This window comes from Diabrotica virgifera, chromosome 3 (genome assembly GCF_917563875.1).
Source record: "Diabrotica virgifera virgifera chromosome 3, PGI_DIABVI_V3a".
Taxonomy (NCBI): Eukaryota; Metazoa; Arthropoda; class Insecta; order Coleoptera; family Chrysomelidae; genus Diabrotica; species Diabrotica virgifera.
In genome coordinates this window covers 210,361,605-210,383,186 of record NC_065445.1, presented here as the reverse complement: position 1 = coordinate 210,383,186, position 21,582 = coordinate 210,361,605, and the positions used below count along the sequence as shown (strand labels likewise).

The window sequence follows — 21,582 nt, the reverse complement described above, 5'->3', positions numbered from 1 at the left end:
CTATAATATTGTAAAAGACTTCGAGTCTGAGTGAGAAAATAGATATTTAGTTATATTCTTTGTGACATTTTAAAGGACATAAATGCCAACTTTGACAAAAAAATTTGCGTTTTGATGGATACACTCACCGGCACAAAATTCCGCCACTAAAAATGTTTGATTAAGTTGTGACAACTTATAACTTTATTTGGTACTCCGATTTTCACGATTCTTGGATCAGTTTGTAGATATGATATGTTAAACAGTAGATGGTTAAGTTCAATTAGTTACGACTATAAACAGCCCGGATTAACGGATAATAGTATAAAAGGCCCGGTTTCAGGTAAAATTTATTTTAGGCTTTATTATGGGAGTACCGTCTAGTCAGTGTTAATTGCAAAAGACCAACTCTGTCTACCTCAGTGGCTTATCGCTCCGGGTGGGTCTTAACAATGGGCCAGGTCAGATAAATTTAATAATATTTACGACCGCACTAATTGAACTCAAACCATTTACTGTTGAACAAACCGTACATGTATTGATACCCGTAACAAAAAAAAACTTAGATGGCATTATACCGGACTGAATGGAAGCGTTGGAAGCACTTAAAAAAATTCTGTGGAAAAATTGAAGATCTGATTTTGTTTCATAGTCCTTACGTATTGTCCCGGAGGCATTACTAAATTTTTCTTTTTAATATCCGAATATCGCTTTTCCTGTATACTGCCGTGCTAAGCCCAAAAGCGGTAACTGATTTTTTATCGAAAATGACATTTTTGTATTTCTAGTTAGGTTTCATTATATTATAATGCTTCTACAACTCCAAAGACTTTGTAAGTATATTCTAGATACCCATTATAATAGTTCTACAACTCTAAGGACTTGGTAAAATATTCTGAATACCTATAATCTACGTAGAAATACAACAATCTCATTTTCGATAAAAAATCAGTTACCGCCTTTGGGCTTAGCACGGCAGTATGGTCCAGGGCGCATCTGTTTTGAGATGGACGTTAAGAGGTGACTCATATTTTTTTGCAAAAATTTCTTGGAATTAACTCCTATGATAATAATTGAGTTATCCTCCCACTCAAAAATGTCCGGAACATTGTTTAAATAATCAAAATGAAGGAAAAATTCGATTATTTTCTTCGTTTTTTAATTATAACTTTCAGTATTTACTTTCGAGAAAAGTTGTACTGACATAAAAGTTGCGTAATTAAATTTTCTACAATATAGGATTGGTTACAGAGTTTAAAAATTGTCACCCTTGTTGCAAAGTAGCAATAGTTGCGAAAAACCATAAAAAACAAGTATTTGCATTTTACGTTTTTCAACCATTTATGCTACACTTAGGACCTTCATATTTTACCCAGAAAAACTTTATGACATAATAAAAGAACACAGTAAATTTCATTAAGATCGGTTTAATAGATTTTGCAATCCAGCTTTCGCAAAAAAAATTCATTTTTTCAAAATGTCGCAGGACTGAAAATAAAGCAGATAGCAAGTTGAATTTTTTGTGCATATAGAAGAATACTGTACCTTTCATTTGCAATTTTTAAAATTAAAATTTATTAACTTCCACGGCGTCAGGAATTTTGTTAAATAAATAATAATTTTTGGTGCTACGCGCAGGACAGCAGTGTTCGATTTACACAAGTTGATTTCCACCAAAATTTCATCCAATCCTTATCTAATGTATTATTTTCTTACTCTATATTTTGTTGTACAGTGGAACCTCGATAACTCGGATTAATCGGGACCGCGGCCGATCCGGGTTATCGAAAATCCGAGTTAGCCGGAGAATATAGTAAAAATTAATAAATAACCTCCATTACAATTACAAAAACATGAAACACATATGCACAGTACACATCTAAATTACGTATAGTTGTATAGAGTGTAGAGTTTTGTTCATTTCTTGGTAAAAAACTCAGTCATACTGTAGAGATGTACCGACACCATAATATGGTAGGTCTGGATCCTGCGTACAAAAAAAAATTGATAAATAGCAAGCTGAAAATTTGTTATTAGCTTAAGGGTGTCTAGTCGGACAAACATTAATATATGGGAACACTGGAACAGGGGAAGTTTTAACTGTGGAACAGGTTAAAAATTTGGAACGGTCAGACCACGAAAACGGCACATGTATTTTTTCCGACAGAACAGACTTAAACTCTCCGAACAGAGATTAAACTCTCATGCAAAAATCAGACTGCTATTTATCACCAAATTGGCGTTTTAATGAGTGGAACATGTAGAATATGTCAAATGACAGGAATTATGACAGGTGATAAATAGCAGTCTGATTTTTGCATGAGAGTTTAATCTCTGTTCGGAGAGTTTAAGTCTGTTCTGTCGGACAAAACAAATGTGCCATTTTCGTGTTCTGACCGTTCCAAATTTTTGACCTGTTCCACAATTAAAACTGCCCCTGTTCCAGTGTTCTCATATATCAAAGTTTATCCGACTAGACACCCTTAAGCTATTAATAATTTTTTAGCTTGCTATTAATCAACTTTTTTTTCATACGCGGGATCCAGACCTATGGTAGCATAATATCATATTATGATGCTGCAATAAATTTATTTTAAAGATTCGTCTTTATCAATCCTACCTAATGTTTCTAGTTTCTTTTCCATTGTCACTGCAACATTTTTACGTTTTGTTACCATTACGTAGACAAAGCAAACACAATCTGAAGCACGATTACATTACAGAACGGAAGTGATTAATAGGCTGTACTACACACAATACAAGAATTTTTAAATAGTCACGTCTTTTTTAAACAATGCTAAGACAGTTTGACATAAATAAAGAAAAAGGAATACAGACAGGTGTCTGTTCTTTCCGATAAGCTGAGACGGTCGCTCTGGCTGCCGCCGTGTGCATGAATCATTTTTACTATTGTACTTATGTGTTCAAATTACACAAATACACATTATCTCTGAAATATTATTTGGCCTACATACATTTTTATTTGATAAAATTGTTAAATTGTTTATTTGTTAAATTTTTGTCTGATGAAAATCGGTCCGGGTTAGCCGGACTTCCGGGTTATCGGGGGCCGACTTATCGGGGTTCCACTGTATTTTAATATTTCAATTCCAAAAAAGTCAAACTAATTTGATTATTGTTTGTGAAATAGTGTTTAAACAATTGCATATGTTTAAAAATAAAAAAACTTTTATTCTCTAACTTAAAATATATGAACAAAGAAAGTTTTTTTCAAAAAAAGTGTTAATTTCAAAGGACAGAGTGTGTGTTTTTATTTTGCAATAAACAAATTTATTTATTTATATCGAAATGTACTAAAAATTAAAATTTATCAATCATTATCAAAGGTCATTGGAATGCCCAATCAGAGCAAACTATCTGCTGTCCTGCGCGTAGCACCAGAAAATATTGTTTATTTAAAAAAATCCTGACGCCGTAGTGGTTAACCGACTTAAATTTAAATGTACAGTATTCTTCTATATTATGTAAAAAATAATTCAACTTTCTGTCTGCTTTATTTTCAACATTTTGAAAAAATGAATTTTTTTGCGAAAGCTGGATCCCAAAATTTATTTTACAAAATCTATTGAACCTATCAATCCTATCGAGCATTTATGTAATGAATTGAAAATCGCTATTTGCTATCATCCTAGGTCTCCAGAAAATTTGGTACAGTTATGGCCCTGATAGAGGAATATTGGGCTATTCCCCGGGCAAAGATAACTAACTATCTTATTTATTCGATGCCAAACAGATTACGAGAGGTGGACATACCCGCTATTGAATTGTTTTGTTGTTAATTTTAGTGCGTTTGATATTTTTGTGTAAATAAACCTTCAAAGCGGTATTTTTATTACACATTTTACAAGAAAAGAGATAGTCGGATAATTAAAAAAACAAAATCTTAGGGACGTCTCCAAGATAATACGAAAGGAGTATGAAACAAAATCAGCCATTCAATTCTTCCACAGAATTTTTAAAGTTACGAGAAAATACAACGCTTCCATTCACCCCGTATTTAAGCAAACATTTTTTTGTTACCTGTATAAGTATATCGTCTGAATTGAAACAATCAATTTTTAAATTTTCAACTTTAATATCACAAGAGAGTGAGAATAAATTGACAATAATGCGACAATTTTTCGAAAACTTGTTGCCTGGCATAAACACGAGAGTCCTGAGGGCTCGAATGACTATTGCCGAATGGAATAAAGTTTGAGAAAAAAATTAAAGCATTATTTTCTTATTTATTCTTACTATCGTGTGATATTCGACAGATTCTTTTTTAATACATACAAAATTCAAGTCTTTGTATAAAAACATTCAGTGATATTTATCCCAATTAATGTGACACACATTTTTCAACTTATCAAAGTGAAGAGCACAGTTTAGCAAATATTCAGACGAAGATATCAATAAAATGTTAGTTAAAATTATTTATAAATACATAGTCCTGTCGCCAGGGGGGGGGGTACAACGGCCTCCTTTATTCAGATGGACTTACCCAAGTTTTTTTTATGTATTTTGACCCGTAGAACACGAATTTTTTGGGTAACAATTGATCCGGATGTCGATAAGATTGTTCATGGACGTATAAATAAAGATGGACTAGGCATGCTCTACTCTGTTCGCCTAAATTTGAAGCCGAACAGTTTATAGGCGCGGAGAAAGAGACGAGGCGATAGACTGTGACACTTCCCGCTTAGTCAGTGGCATACCTTCCAATAATTGAAAGGTATTTGAAACAACTATTTTATTTGAATAAATGATGATTATTGGTATTTTTAGTACCGTAAACGTATATAAATATTTGAAAGAGGTGAGAAACACGAAAAATAAATAATTTTAATTTTCAATGTATAGAATATATTATTTACAAACTTTGTTTTGCACAAAAGAATAAAGATGAATGAGTATTCAAAATCACAAATTACTATATGCTATATACAATATTTTATTTAAACTAAAATAATACATAATAGGGTGCATCGAAAAAATTAAAATTGGAAATGTTATATCTAATAGCGTGACAAAGTTGGTGTGTTATTTCTTAGCATATTAGTATTTTTAATTTTTTTTTCTAAACAAATTTTCTGCCTTCCCATAGACCTTGATTTTTATTATATATCTGATTTTTATGGAAATTTCAATTTATTTTATTTGGAATAAAATATGTGCTAACTCATCTAAGATCCAGAAAATATTTTCCAATGTAAACCGAATTTATTTATTCAATTTTTATGAGCTATTACATTTCCCTTACAAAAGAAATGTCTTTATTTATATACGTCCATGAGATTGTTATAAACAAAGAACTTGAGGAATTACATCACAGTGATTTTTCGCAAAACAAAACATTTTATTTGTATTTTTTGGATCATTCTAAGCAAAAAATGTTCTTATAAGTTTTTTCTTAGGTTGCATAGTTTTCGAAATAAACGCGGTTGAACTTTCAAAAAATTGCAATTTTTGAACCCGGATAACTTTTGATTAAAAAATAAAATAGCAATTCTGCTTGCTGCATTTGAAAGTTCAAGTCAAATTCTATCGGTTTTGATTATTTGCATTGCTAAAAATTAATTATTATACAAAGCTATAAACCCATAGTGCTTGAGTGCTGTTTTCAATACATTTCTCATTTAACCTTCCGATGACCAACCTTTTTTTGTTACACGGATGACCAACGGGGGTCAAAAATGACAATTGACAAAAAAATTAAGTTGTTTTAAGAAATAAAATAATGTATTCGTAATTTTAATGTTACTATTGTATCAATAAATGATAAATAAAGATTAGTAAAATATATTTTTAATTACAACCGAACAAAAACAGGAATCATATATGTAAAGAAATTTTAAAATAAACAAATTTACGTCGCCACAGGTTTAACAAACAATTTTTTTCAATATTGGAAAGTTTCTTACATACAATTCCACATAATAGACGGTATTTACTTAATATAAAATTGAAACATGGAAGGCCAAGGGAGTGCGTCTTTGAACCCAAATTCAGAAAAAAAAAATTTTTTTCGTAAATATATGGATTTTTTTATTACAAAATATGAGGGTATCTAAACTCAAATAAAAAAATAATGAGTTTAAAATTTAAAATATTTCTGAATTTATTAAATAAACACATGCATTGGGGTCAAAATTTACCCCTCTTGGTCATCCAAAGGCCCATAAGTCCCGGCGCAAATTGATCCTAAGCGAAAACAACCTGGCACCTGCGAGTTGCGTAGAGAGTTCTGCGCATCCTAAAGGCCGCGTCTCACTATCAAATAATTTGATCAAACAGTTTGAGCAAACTCCGGAAGTACGTCAAAGTGACGTCACAATTGCAGTTTTTTTGAAATTCTAAAAATCTGTGCTCTCACTATCAGTCTAGTTTGATCAAATTTTTTGTATTGAGTTGTCTAACTTGTTTGTGCTTTATTTAAAATTAAAATTTTTCATTATTATCCACAATGAACACTCAGGATGTGACGTCACTAACTGTCACTTTCAGTTTGCTCAAACCAGTTTGATCAAATTATTTGATGGTGGGACGCGGCCTTAATATCAGTCAATACGGTGCCAGGTCTAGCCATGCGAACGTTTGTCATCGGCGTACAGTTTTCTGGTGTCGTGGGACGCGTGACTCAATTCTCAGTTGCGGTTTTGTTTTCGAGATGGACGTAGAAAAGCTAATAGAACTCGTTCGGCATTACCATTATTATAAGCAACACTGATTGTGATTGGATTGTCGTTGCAAAAACTGCTTACCTATTACGTATATTTATATCTTGTCTACATATTTTATTTTTAAGCATGAACAAGCCCGGTATGATGACACATTTTATTTGAGGGTTATGCGATATTCACAGACATGCTTAACGGTTTTTAGTAATGGATCATTTTTAATGATAATGTTGTGTAGATTTAAGAAATGAATGATATTTACAAAAATTTTATACCTATAGAAAATAGATTACGCCATCATTTGTGACATAGTATTTCCGCCTGGATCCCGCGTACCAACAAAAAGTTGATTAATAGCAAGCTGAAAATTTGTTAATAGCTTAACGGTGTCTCGTCAGACAAACTTTGATGTACGGGAACACTGAAACAGGGGAAGTTTTAATTGTGGAACAGGTTAAAAATTTGGAAAGTCAGACTACAAAAACGTTCCATATATTTTGTCGGACAGAACTTCCATTTGATTTGTTACCATTTCATTAAACTCTCATGGAAAAATTAGACTGGTGTTTATCACTAACTGGGCATTTTAATGAGTGAAACAGGAAGAACATGTCAAATAACAGGAATCATGTTTGTTAGTAATAGCAGTCTGATTTTTGCATGAGAGTTTAATGAAAGGGTAACAAATCGATTTTTTGTTCTGTCCGACAAAATACATGGGACGTTTTCGTAATGTGACGTTCCAAATTTTTAAACTGTTCCACTATTAAACCTTCCCCTGTTCCAGTGTTCCTGTACATCAAAGTTTGTCCGAATAGACACCGTTAAGCTACGAACAAATTTTCAGTTTGCCGGATCCAGGTCTATAAAGTATGTTTTGCTTTTAAAATAAAAGATGTCCTTCATTTTGTGTAGGTTCGTTTAATAAAAATAAAAGTTAAGTTTCTGTAATACTCAAGAGGCGGCATTTCTAAGACTTGCATCATATTAAAAAGATGTACCGCACGGCTCTGTAGTTAGTGTGGCTTTAGCCAATAAATCAAAGTTATGCGTTTACAAGAGCATATTATTTGAAAAATAAGGAGTACCATAATGTGTCATGATAATCTCCTTTATACAGATCAAAAAATTGTTTAGTATGTATTTCTAAATCCACACAATCATTGGAAAATGATTCATGGTAAAAAATATCTATTAATGACACTGTTATCGACAAAGTCGATCAATTTTAAACTTGGCATCGTATATTTATTAGACTTTTGTTTATCGTTAAAAATTAAATGATGGTTGTGAATTGTATTTTTTGTGTTATTTAATATTTTAGCAAAAACATAATCAGCAAAAATCTTATTTAAAACATGCGAACGTTTTTGCAATCACAATCAATGCAGTGTTTAACTTATGCTTGTTATTATATAGGTATGTAGAAATAGAATACTCAGTGTAAGATATCTTTTTATGCAGCCGCTTATGATCAAATTCGATGTTTTCGAAAGTCATACCGCTACGACTGCTAGGGACGTGTAAGATATTTTTAAAACATTACTAGTTACATGTACGGAACTACCGTTTTTTAGTTGCCTACTCAATTCAGTACAAGGATCAGATACATCAGTATTTTGTAATCAGTATTTGTACTCAGTACCACTGAGAACCGGTATCAATAGTAACCGTTACACGTTTGCACTTATTTTGCCCGTCTCTATTCGTTACGGCGACAGCCGACGGTCGGGTTAGCTTGTGATCAATATGCGCCACGCTAGAAAAATAACTGCACAGGTCACCGGTCCCACCAGCGCAGGTTGTGACTCGCTTAGGTTCAATATGCGCCAGACCTAATGGGTGCGTTCGGACGACCACAGCGGCTGGACAGCTGAGCCAGCAGTAGCTGTCAGACGTCACCGCTGGAAGCCAGCCGCTGAGAGATTAGGTCTGTTCCTTTGTTTTTTAGTGTTACACTTTTGAGTGTAAGTGTAAGAAATTCTATGGACATTTGAGTGTAAAATGACAGCGGATGTGACAGCGGCTCATGACAGCGGACAGTATTAAACGAAAATTATCGGTGTGCCAATCAAGCAAAGGAACAAGGAACTTCCGAATATGGCCTAACTGGGGGCACATAACATAACCTAATCGATCCTAATATTTACATTTGTAAAGAATATCCTGTTTGTTTTTATTGTCGATTGTGCAGCGAAATTGTGATAGCAAATCAAATATAAAGTAGTTTATCGCCTACAGAACTGAATTAGTCCATAGCAGTTATCAGTTTTTCTTTCTTGGGAAGCTTATACATGTAACTTTTATTGTTGTAAATTGTGCGAGTAGGGCAGACAGGGAAAAGTCTTATTTTGTACTGTTCCCAAGGCTCCCCATGCAATACATTTAAATGAATTATCCAAACAAAGCCGGGGACAATGGATAAAAGCCACAAGAAGAACAGATATAAGGGAACTAAAATTAAAATATGAAAAGTAAACATTTTATAAGTGGTAAGTTTAATGTAATTCAATTAATAAGGATTTTAAATGTCTACAATAATAATAAAAATGTGATAATTCAAGCTTAATTATTAGGAAAGCCAGCCATGTTTCACTTCCATGAAGCAGAGAAGGGAGGTATATAATATACTGTCCCTTTTGTCTTCTCATTAATTTCTCTTTTGCTAATGAAACCTGTAGTGAGGGAGTGATATAATCGTGATGTTTTAGCAATTCTGTTGTTCATTTTTTTTGCATTTTTTGTCTATTATAGTTTATAAATATTCAAAATCATTCATATGTTCTACTAAATTTCCGTCTAGGTTTATATGGATTTCTCTCGGTGTCTTGGAAATAAGTAAGGTTTTAGTCTTTGCTAATTTTATTTTCATTCCTTTTTCTGCAAGTTCTCTCGTCTATAAATTTAGGTTGCTTTGTAAAGATTTCTCTGAACTTGGTATCAATGCAATGTCATCTGCAGATACACATTTACTCAGAGTTATACTTTTTAATCAATGGTAACCTAAATCTAATTTTCGGGACTCTACTGCATTTTTTTTATTGGTTCATTCATATATATAATATAATGAATAGCAGTGAGCTTAAAACTCCACCTTGCCTTACTCCTTGTGTATTAGCAAATTTGTTTGATTCACAGTTTAATGCTCGCACAATGTTCCAGTACATAAATTTTACTTGCATCAATTAGTTCTCCTCCAACATCGAACAGTTCAAGCCCTTTCCAAATGTGATGTCCGGGTACCTTGTCAAAGGCTTTTTCCATTGTCTTATAGTAAAGATATGATCTTGGACACTGTGCCCGGTCAGAAACCTTTTTGTGCATCGTCTAGTTGATGTTCCACTTTCTTTCTCAGTCTCATCTCCAGTGTTCATTCATAAATCTTAGCCAGTACACTTAGCATGAAAATACCTCGATAATTTGAACATTACTTTTTTACCTCCCTTCTTTACCAGAAGAGCCATTACTGCTGTTGCCCAATCTTCTGGGATGCGTTTCTGTTTCCAAATTGTTATCAGTAATTTGTGTAAGTAGTGTAATGCAGATTCCCCCATATATTTCAACAATCGTGTTTTGATATTATCTATTCCTGCCACTTTACCATTTTTCATTTTTGCAATGGCTTCCGTTAATTCTTCCATTGTTATTTCATTACTCAACTCTTTGGAATATTTACTCCATCTATTAACTATATCTTGTGGTTGGGTACTTAAGTGTTTCTCCATTTTATTTTTTTTTTATTTGCACGACAGTATTACCTGATTTACTTCTCATTTTTTCAGACCTTAATAGAACAATTTTTGGTTTGTCCTACTACTGTCTTGCTCCATCTTTTCTCCAAATCTCTCCCACTGTTCCAATTTAGCTTTTTTAACTTTTTCTTTCACAAGCTTCCTTGCTTATTAACTGTTATTTTCTAGATAAGCTCTCCATGGTACTTTCTTTTCTTTCACAGCTATTTTTATCTCTTCGCTCCACCAACTAGTCCTTTTTTTTTTTGACTACTTTTATTCAATAAAAATATTAAAATACTCTTGTGATAGTGAAGAGACAGTTTATGTTTCCTTTCAATCCAGAGGCGATACAGCTCCGTGAAGTTAGCCCGAAAAAGTCGGGAAAAAAAATGCGATTGATGCCATTCGTTTGTCCATTGATTGTCCACGTTTGTCCACCATTTTATTTCGTTAGTCCACCCATCAATTCTTTTTTATAAACAAAAATTTTTTTTCGGGCTAACTTCACAAATCCACAAATTTTCGAAAATTTAAAAAAACTCTTGCTATATTCTTTGTCCATCGTTTGTCCATGTTTGTCCACCACATAATTTTTTTGTCCACCCTCTGAAACAACCCCCTGTTAATTGTAATTATTTTTTTATTTCTTAATTCGGGCTAACTTCACGTTCTCTTAAATGGGCATTTAAACGTTAATTCAGGTGCAGAATCACAACTAAGCGTTTGTCCACCCCTTTGCAGCATTTGTCCAACCCCTTAAAGTGCGAAACAACCCCCCTGTTAATTGTACTTATTTTTTTATTTCTTAATTCGGGCTAACTTCACGTCCGTTTAAACGTGTATTTTAAAGTTAAATCGGGTGAAGAATCACAACTACCCGTTTGTCCACCCCTTCGCAGCGTTTGTCCAACCCCTTAAAGTGCGAAACAACCCCCTCGTCAATTGTAATTATTTTTTTATTTCTTTATTCGGGCTAACTTCACGTTCTCTTAAATGGGCATTTAAACGTTAATTCGGGTGCAGAATCACAACTAAGCGTTTGTCGACCCCTTTGCAGCGTTTGTCCAACCCCTTAAAGTGCGAAACAACCCCCCTGTTAATTGTAATTATTTTTTTATTTCTTAATTCAGGCTAACTTCACGTCCGTTTAAACGTGTATTTTAAAGTTAAATCGGGTGAAGAATCACAACTACCCGTTTGTCCAGCCCCTTAAAGTGCGAAACAACCCACTCGTTAATTGTAATTATTTTTTTAATTCTTAATTCGGGCTAACTTCAAGTTCTCTTAAATAGGTATTTAAACGTTAATTCGGGTGCAGAATACAACTACCCGTTTGTCCACTCCTTCGCAGCGTTTGTCCAACCCCTTAAAGTGCGAAACAACCTCCCTGTTAATTGTAATTATTTTTTTATTTCTTAATTCAGGCTAACTTCACGTCCGTTTAAACGTGTATTTTAAAGTTAATTCGGGTGAAGAATCACAACTACCCGTTTGTCCACCCCTTCGCAGCGTTTGTCCAGCCCCTTAAAGTGCAAAACAACCCCCCTGTTAATTGTAATTATTTTTTTATTTCTTAATTCGGGCTAGCTCCACGTTCCCTTAAATGGGCATTTAAACGTTAATTCGGGTGCAGAACCACAACTACCCGTTTGTCCACCCCTTCGCAGCGTTTGTCCAACCCCTTAAAGTGCGAAACAACCCCCCTGTTAGTTGTAATTATTTTTTTATTTCTTAATTCGGGCCAGCTTTTAAATGCCCATTTAAGGGAACGTGAAGTTAGCCCGAATTAAGAAATAAAAAAATAATTACAATTAACAGGGGGGTTGTTTCGCACTTTAAGGAGTTGGACAAACGCTGCGAAGGGGTGGACAAACGGGTAGTTGTGATTCTGCACCAGAATTAACGTTTAAATGCCCATTTAAGAGAACGCGAAGCTAGCCCGGAATAAGAAATAAAAAAATAATTACAATTAACAGGGGGGTTGTTTCGCACTTTAAGTGGTTGGACAAACGCTGCGAAAGGGTGGACAAACGGGCAGTTGTGATTCCGCACCCGAATTAACGTTTGAATGCCCATTTAAGAGAACGTGAAGTTAGCCCGAATAAAGAAATGAAAAAATAATTACAATTAACGAGGGGGTTGTTACGCACTTTAAGTGGTTGGACAAACGCTGCGAAAGGGTGGACAAACGGGCAGTTGTGATTCTGCACCCGAATTAACGTTTAAATGCCCATTTAAGAGAACGTGAAGTTAGCCCGAATAAAGAAATGAAAAAATAATTACAATTAACGAGGGGGTTGTTACGCACTTTAAGTGGTTGGACAAACGCTGCGAAAGGGTGGACAAACGGGCAGTTGTGATTCTGCACCCGAATTAACGTTTAAATGCCCATTTAAGAGAACGTGAAGTTAGCCCGAATAAAGAAATAAAAAAATAATTACAATTAACTAGGGGGTTGTTTCGCACTTTGAGGGGCTGAACAAACGCTGCGAAGGGGTGGACAAACGGGCAGTTGTGATTCTGCACCCGAATTAACGTTTAAATGCCCATTTAAGAGAACGTGAAGTTAGCCCGAATAAAGAAATAAAAAAATAATTACAATTAACTAGGGGGTTGTTTCGCACTTTGAGGGGCTGGACAAACGCTGCGAAGGGGTGGAAAAACGGGTAGTTGTGATTCTGCACCCGAATTAACGTTTAAATGCCCATTTAGGGGAACGTGAACCTAGCCCGAATTAAGAAATAAAAAAATAATTACAATTAACAGGGGGGTTGTTTCGCACTTTAAGTGGTTGGACAAACGCTGCGAAAGGGTGGACAAACGGGCAGTTGTGATTCTGCACCCGAATTAACGTTTAAATGCCCATTTAGGGGAACGTGAACCTAGCCCGAATTAAGAAATAAAAAAATAATTACAATTAACAGGGGGGTTGTTTCGCACTTTAAGTGGTTGGACAAACGCTGCGAAAGGGTGGACAAACGGGCAGTTGTGATTCTGCACCCGAATTAACGTTTAAATGCCCATTTAGGGGAACGTGAACCTAGCCCGAATTAAGAAATAAAAAAATAATTACAATTAACAGGGGGGTTGTTTCGCACTTTAAGTGGTTGGACAAACGCTGCGAAAGGGTGGACAAACGGGCAGTTGTGATTCTGCATCCGAATTAACGTTTAAATGCACATTTAAGAGAACGTGAAGCTAGCCCGAATAAAGAAATAAAAAAATAATTACAATTAACGAGGGGGTTGTTTCGCACTTTAAGTGGTTGGACAAACGCTGCGAAAGGGTGGACAAACGGGCAGTTGTGATTCTGCACCCGAATTAGCGTTTAAATGCCCATTTAAGAGAACGTGAAGTTAGCCCGAATAAAGAAATAAAAAAATAATTACAATTAACTAGGGGGTTGTTTCGCACTTTAAGGGGCTGGACAAACGCTGCGATGAAGTAGACAAACGGGTAGTTGTGATTCTTCACCCGAATTAACGTTTAAATGCCCATTTAAGGGAACGTGAACCTAGCCCGAATTAAGAAATAAAAAAATAATTACAATTAACAGGGGGGTTGTTTCGCACTTTAAGTGGTTGGACAAACGCTGCGAAAGGGTGGACAAACGGGCAGTTGTGATTCTGCATCCGAATTAACGTTTAAATGCCCATTTAAGAGAACGTGAAGCTAGCCCGAATAAAGAAATAAAAAAATAATTACAATTAACGAGGGGGTTGTTTCGCACTTTAAGTGGTTGGACAAACGCTGCGAAAGGGTGGACAAACGGGCAGTTGTGATTCTGCACCCGAATTAGCGTTTAAATGTCCATTTAAGAGAACGTGAAGTTAGCCCGAATAAAGAAATAAAAAAATAATTACAATTAACTAGGGGGTTGTTTCGCACTTTAAGGGGCTGGACAAACGCTGCGATGAAGTGGACAAACGGGTAGTTGTGATTCTTGACCCGAATTAACTTTAGAATACACGTTTAAATGGACGTGAAGTTAGCCGGAATTAAGAAATAAAAAAATAATTACAATTAACAGGGGGGTTGTTTCGCACTTTAAGGGGTTGGACAAACGCTGCAAAGGGGTGAACAAACGCTTAGTTGTGATTCTGCACCCGAATTAACGTTTAAATGCCCATTTAAGAGAACGTGAAGTTAGCCCGAATAAAGAAATAAAAAAATAATTACAATTGACGAGGGGGTTTTTTCGCACTTTAAGGGGTTGGACAAACGCTGCGAAGGAGTGGACAAACGGGTAGTTGTGATTCTGCACCCGAATTAACGTTTAAATACATATTTAAGAGAACTTGAAGTTAGCCCGAATTAAGAATTAAAAAAAATAATTACAATTAACGAGGGGGTTGTTTCGCACTTTAACGGGCAGGACAAACGCTGCAAAGGGGTGGACAAACGGGTAGTTGTGATTCTGCACCCGAATTAACGTTTAAATGGCCATTTAAGAGAACGTGAAGTTAGCCCGAATTAAGAAATAAAAAAATAATTACAATTAACAGGGGGTTGTTTCAGAGGGTGGACAAAAAAAATTATGTGGTGGACAAACATGGACAAACGATGGACAAACAATATAGCAAGAGTTTTTTTAAATTTTCGAAAATTTGTGGATTTGTGAAGTTAGCCCGAAAAAAAATTTTTGTTTATAAAAAAGAATTGATGGGTGGACTAACGAAATAAAATGGTGGACAATCAATGGACAAACGAATGGCATCAATCGCATTTTTTTTCCCGACTTTTTCGGGCTAAGTTCACGGACCTAGGCGATACACAATCTCCAGACAGTTGTTTCTGCCTTACGGCGTCCCCAGTGGAGCTGCCTGCACACCTCTGAATCAAAACGAAATCAAAATGTCTATTTAAGTGGAATTTCAAAAATAGTTATCTACTATTAGGATGCTTCAGCGATATCTCTTAAAGAAAAGAGAAAAGTCCCAGATACAAAATTCACTATTAAAATAGTAAATAATTATTTAAATCTGAAACTTTTCTTATTGGAACCCCTTTCTGGTACATCCTTAATCTCTTTTTGACTTTTACAATTTCGGACTTTGAATTATCTTTCTGATCTTTTTTCTAGATTAATGAAAGCAGAATGTAACTGTATACTGCAGAGTCCTTTTCCCTTTCTTTATTCATCATCTCTTGTCTTATAAATTGTAAAAGTCAGATATTAAGGATGTTACCAGAAAGAAGTTCCAATAAGAAAAGTATCAGATATAAATAATTATTTACTATTTTTATTTTAATAGTGAATTTTATATCTGGGACTTTTCTTTATTCTTGTGATACTTTCCACATTTTTATGATTTTTTTATGGTACACAATGTAGAATTTTTATTTATGTCTTTGTTTTAGGAACAACCACCAGATATTTAAAAGGTATAAAAAGAAGAAACTGCTGGAATTTCAAAACAAATGTGTTTGACTAGTAAAGATTTGGATAAATAACAGGAGTTACTTTGGGCTATAGCTACGTGCAGATTTATTTCCTTGTGGCTTCCTATGTTAATTCTTATTAATTATACACTTAAATATGTTTTTAGTCTCAGGAAGATTTTATATTTGATTATTTTTGAATAAACATTATTATTATTATTACCTTAATTTCCATTAAATAAATTTACTGTAATCAATAAAGTAATCGTTTAATTGTTAATAAATTATCAAGTATGATTCCCAAATATTTTATTTGTTTGACACCTTCTATGGGCTGATTGTGAGATTATAGTTAAGGTACCAAAGGTATTATAAGGATAATAACACTTGAGGTCAATGGTGTATATACCGAGGGCCTTTGGCCTGAGGGATATAAGTTGACTGAAAGCGATATTATCGTTAATATACCTGTGGTGCCTTCAACATTTAATGTCCGACTAAATTATTCTTTATAGGCAAAAAATTGAAGGAATTTTGAATTAATTAGTTTTCAAATAAGTACATTTACCAGCAATAGTTGTAACGTAATTGTGGTAACCATAGTTTTACTTGGGTTGTTATTTGTCAACTTGACAGTATTTAACTAGTTATTTAAATTTAATACCCTAGGGCGTAATTTTTCAAAATAATGCCCTAGAGCCTAGGGCATTATGTCATACTTAACTGACTTCGAAATCATGTCATTATTTATCAAACTGACTTCAAAATCATGTCATTATTTGTCAAATAATATACCAGTCGGACATTAATATTATTACAGTAGAACCTCGATTATCTGTCAGGGCACCGGACCAAGGGTATGACGGATAATCGAAAAGACGGTTAACAGAACATTAAAAAAAATAAAAATTCATAGTACAACTCTCAAATTTCATTTGTATGGTTTGTTTGACAATATAAGAGGGATTTATGTTCATACAATCGAATCAATTTAAAATATTCTGAAATTTGTGTTTTACTGCTGCTTCATATTTAGCGACGGCTGAATTTCTTAATCGGCATAAGGCATAAGATCATGCAATCTACTTTATTGGCTTCTTCTTGTTGAGAATACCACTCGATGAATTATTGCATATGCGATGCAGCTTCTCTAGATTATTTACGCAAATCTTTGTCAGTTACAATAGGTTCATCAGTATAGCTACAGTCAAGCTTCCTTGTGTCCAAGCATCAATATAGCTATTTACTGTGTCAGCTTCCGAATAGGTTTGGTCCGCCTTTGTTGCCATTTCAATGAGTTCTTTATCTGTCAGCAATGGATAGCCGTTTGTGTCCTCATCACAAATCAAATTACCTTTTTTTTTTATTGTTTTGCATTTAAATGATTGCTAATGTATAACTCAATACAACTTCTGTATGTACCCTGACGGTTAACAGAGGTGACGGTTAATGGAGAGACGGATAATCGAGGTTCCACTGTACATGATTTCGAAGTCAGTTATATTATAATGCCCTAGGGCGTTATTTTTCAATATTTATTTTGAAAAATAATGCCCTAGCTAGGGTATTAAATTCAAATAACTAGTTAAATACTGTCGAGTTGACACAATTACGTTACAACTGTTGCTGGTAAATGTACTTATTTAAAAACTAATTAATTCAAAATTCCTTAAATTTTTTTGCCTATAAAGAATAATTTAGTCAGACATTAAATGTTGAAGGCACCACGGGTATTAAAGATAATATCGCTTTCAGTGAATGTTTATCCCTTTAGACCCTTTTAACCCTTAAGATTGTTATCTAAAAAAAATACCAAGAAACTTTACAGAATCAACGATACTGATCTGACTGTAATTAACACATTCACAGACACACTTTAGATGTAGACACATCTTATGGAGTAAGTGGCTTCATATGCAGTTGTGTCTGTGAATGTGTTAAGAGGTAAAGATTGACGAGCTCCTGTATAGGATAATGCTACTGTTTTATGTTAAAAAAAGGTAAATTAGAATCGGACCAGGTTTTTATCGTGAGTAGATCAGAAGGTATAGTAGCAATATTTGAGTTGCTCCAAGTAATACTGGTATCATCAGCAAAAAGAAAATTTTTTCCATCAATTTTTAAACTAGGGATGTCATTAATAAACGTAAGGAAAAGTAGACGACCTGATACTGAACCTTGTGGTTTGTAGAGGACCCCACATACAATATTTTGGAGACTAGAGTCTGTATTATTTGCTCTAACCAGTTGTTTCCAACTATCCAAGTAAGATTGAAACCAATTCAAAGAAATTCTTCGAATTCCATAGAAATTTAGTTATTTTTATCAAAATTTCATGATTTACACAATCAAAAGCTTTGGCATAGTCACAAAAAACAGTGGCAGTGTGAAGATTATTGCTCAGTGCTTGATAAACCTCATGTAGTACAGAAAACATGGCATCAGCAGTACATTTATTATTTAAAAAGCCGAACTTTTGTAATAAAATGTTGTTTTCAACAAGAAAGGACATAAGTCATGCTTTTATGAGTCTCTCAATAATTTTGGAGTACCGGTAGTAATGCAATAGGTATATACTTGCAGGAATTAGATTTTTCACCACCCTTATGAAGAGGAATAATGATAGCTGTCTTTAGGTACTCTGGAAATTTACCTTTCTCAAAAGAATCATTAATTGGCGAGATGAGGACACAAGGATCTACAGATCGAGCGAGTCTCGTAAATTGCACAGCTTCGAGCCACGCTTCACGCAACCATATTTGCGTACTTGTGTTTTGGGTTGTGTGGTCATGCTCTGGTCGATTGGAGTTATAATTTACCAAATTTAAATATAGTCGTTTCTACTGATTCATAATATGTATACTATAATATAATATATTGAAGTTTTTAAATATTGCTAATATTATTAAAGTTTTTAACATTGTATTTTAATATACTTTGTTTTATTAATAATAATATTACCTAAGTATTGCACCTTGTTCAAAAAAAGTTCAAGATAAATACCGCGGTTTTTTCATATGAAAATGCAAAGAAAAAATATACAATTTGCAGAGTATGTAAATGCTTGTTTTTTGATAAAACAATACAAATTGTATGTAGGTAGGTAGAGTAGCAAAGCATTGAGTAGTTATAGCAAAAGTAGCTACGCCATCTGAGAGACAATAAGGATGAAATTAGTTTTATATTTTCTTTTCTCATGGAGCATGCATGATGGAGAGTTTTTTAAAATACGTAACAAAGCATGTTGTTTTGTTATCTATGTTGCAAATATGTTGTTTTTTTTTTCAAATTACAAAATATGTTGTTTTCAATACAAGTACCTAATTGTTGTTATTATTTAATGAGCATTTAGAATTTTGACTAACGCTCGATTTCATAATAAAGTTAAAGTGTGTGTTACCTTAAAAAAAGCAATTGTTACAGTTAAAGAAAACTTTAAATTTAAAGTCCACTTTAACTTTATTAATATAAAATCGAGCGTAAGAAATTTTATAAACTTTGGAAAATAGCATTTCAAAAAAAGTACTGTAAGTATGCTGTATTTTTAATTTTTTCTCAAAAAATAAAACAAAACTCATTTTAAAACATATATTAAATTATAAACACAACACTAAATAAATAATTTTTCTCAATGGTTAAAAACCACACTTAAAAGTTTTAGAAATTCACATCCCAGAATCAAGTTACTCAAATTTTCAAACACCTCACCTGACACAGTGTCTCAAGTATGATTGCACGAAGCTGTTGATGTTATATTTTTACTCACATTAACAAAGTATTCATTTAGATTTCCAGGGTCTGAAAGGAAAAATGTTTAAGCTGGGTGAATTTTATTTCGAAGATCGTTTATTATGGACCAAGTTTCTTTTGCAACACTTTTAGAGCTTCTCAGACAATTTTGATAGTACGATTTTTTAGCTGATTTTATAAGTTTTAAATAGGTTTTCCTATACTTGCTGATATATTCAGTGACAGAGCCATTGGAAAGTAAATTTCTTGATGTAGAGTAGTGAACGCATATTCATGGCTGATATGCGGATACCGGATACCTTTAGTAGTCCAGGGCCCAGAATTTGCGATGTTTTGGCTTAATTGTAATTAAAGGAAATGCTTTGTTGAACATAAGGACATGAAAGCATATTAAAAAAATCACTGAAAAGTGATAATTTTAAAATTACAGGAAAGTGCCACTCGGAGGTTAAGCAAAATTAAATTAAAACTTGTAGCTACTTTAGTTTTTTCAATTTATAAATCTAGTTTAAATTAAACTAAAAAGAAATATATCTTTTTTGTAAACAAACAAACAAACACATTTAACGGCTAAACAGCTGGCGCCGGTTGGATGATACTGCGCAGGACGAGTGTAATATCCACCACCGTCTCGGAGGTAGGTGTAGAAAAGTGTTACACTTTTTTTCCTACAGCATTTCAAAGAAACGAGTTGTACGCGTTCTACGACAGAAGTTGAGTGTATCGTGAAAAAAAGTGTAAACACTAGAAAAACAAAGAAACAAGAAAGTGTAACACTTTTACACTTTTCTTACACTATTCAAGAACTAGTGTTACACTTAAAACAAAGGAACAGACCTATTTACTAAGCTTTCCCTATCACGGCTGGCGAGATTTCAGTTTCTCCAGGACTTGTGTTATGGGAGAATTTGGACCAATCACGAGTCACAGATTTTCGATTTTTTGACACTTGACAGTTCGATTGTCAACTTTCGAAAATGAAAATAGATCCATTTACCAAAATAAAACTAAAAACAAATTTGTTTTTAATAATTGTGTGTTTACCTCTTTAATTTTGTTATTTTTATCCATTTTTATTTTGTTCTGTAGTATTCTGTACTTTTATTGATCTTTGTAGGTTAATTGGATGATTTAAAAGTTTAATTGGATTTACTTACTTGTATTTATCAAAGTGCACTCTAAAAATGAATTCAAAATCAGAAGATGTAAGTGTAATTATATGTAGATAAATAATAATAATAATTTTAATACTATGAAAATGTAAAATAAAATACACCTTAAATATAAATACAAGTGTTTTAATTTATTACCAAAACAAATTTTAAATAGTAAATGAGATATTTTTGTTATTATAGATCCAAACCAGTAAAAATTAGACAAGTTACAATCAAAGAAATAAAATGTCTGGGATTTTTTAATTTTCTATAAAAAAAATAGTATGTATGTATTTTACCTTTCATTATAAGACTTTTTCTATGCTGGAGTCACACAAAATAATAAGGTAAATATTTTTGAATGTTCTATAATTTCATAATGGGAGAATCGACGGTTGCTAGGCAACGTGACGTCACTAAAATCGAATTCTATTTGGCGTGCTCCCGCACCTGGAGAAACTGAAATCTCGCTCACGGCTGGATACAACCACTCAGCGATTTCTGCTGACCGCCAGCCGCTATGGTCGTCCGAACGCACCCGTCTGGTCATCATGGTTGCGATAGCTATTAACTACACAATTGAGTAGAGAGTATGTGAAAATATACTACAGAAATGATCCTGTGAAGTATGATGTTGATTTCAAATTTGTATACCTCGATACTCGCCGCAAACATTCAAATATTTTCTAATGGTACGCTACTAGCGACATCTATAGTTGAACGCGCGGTTTATTTTTTGAAGATTTCGTTAAAATTTAGTAGCCTAATTAAATAAAATAAAATCTTTGATTGATAAAATATGCAAAGTATATTAAATTTATCAATCAACCATAAAATCAAAATGTAATTCGGTATAATAGTGGAGTCACTGAAGGTGGATATGAGCTATTACCTCCGATTTCA

General features: G+C 33.6%; 1 long non-coding RNA gene and 1 other non-coding gene across 2 annotated transcripts; one reads left to right on the top strand and one right to left on the bottom strand.

Moving 5' to 3' along the window:
- Nucleotides 1–8,522: 8,522 nt before the first annotated feature.
- LOC126882354 (uncharacterized) lies at nucleotides 8,523–16,080 on the top strand. The gene is made up of 2 exons (XR_007697292.1): nucleotides 8,523–9,151; nucleotides 15,755–16,080. It is a non-coding gene; the product is annotated as an uncharacterized LOC126882354 (long non-coding RNA).
- Nucleotides 16,081–21,165: 5,085 nt separating this feature from the next.
- Nucleotides 21,166–21,315, bottom strand: LOC126882831 (small nucleolar RNA U3). The gene has a single exon (XR_007697409.1). It is a non-coding gene; the product is annotated as a small nucleolar RNA U3 (small nucleolar RNA).
- Nucleotides 21,316–21,582: the final 267 nt, after the last annotated feature.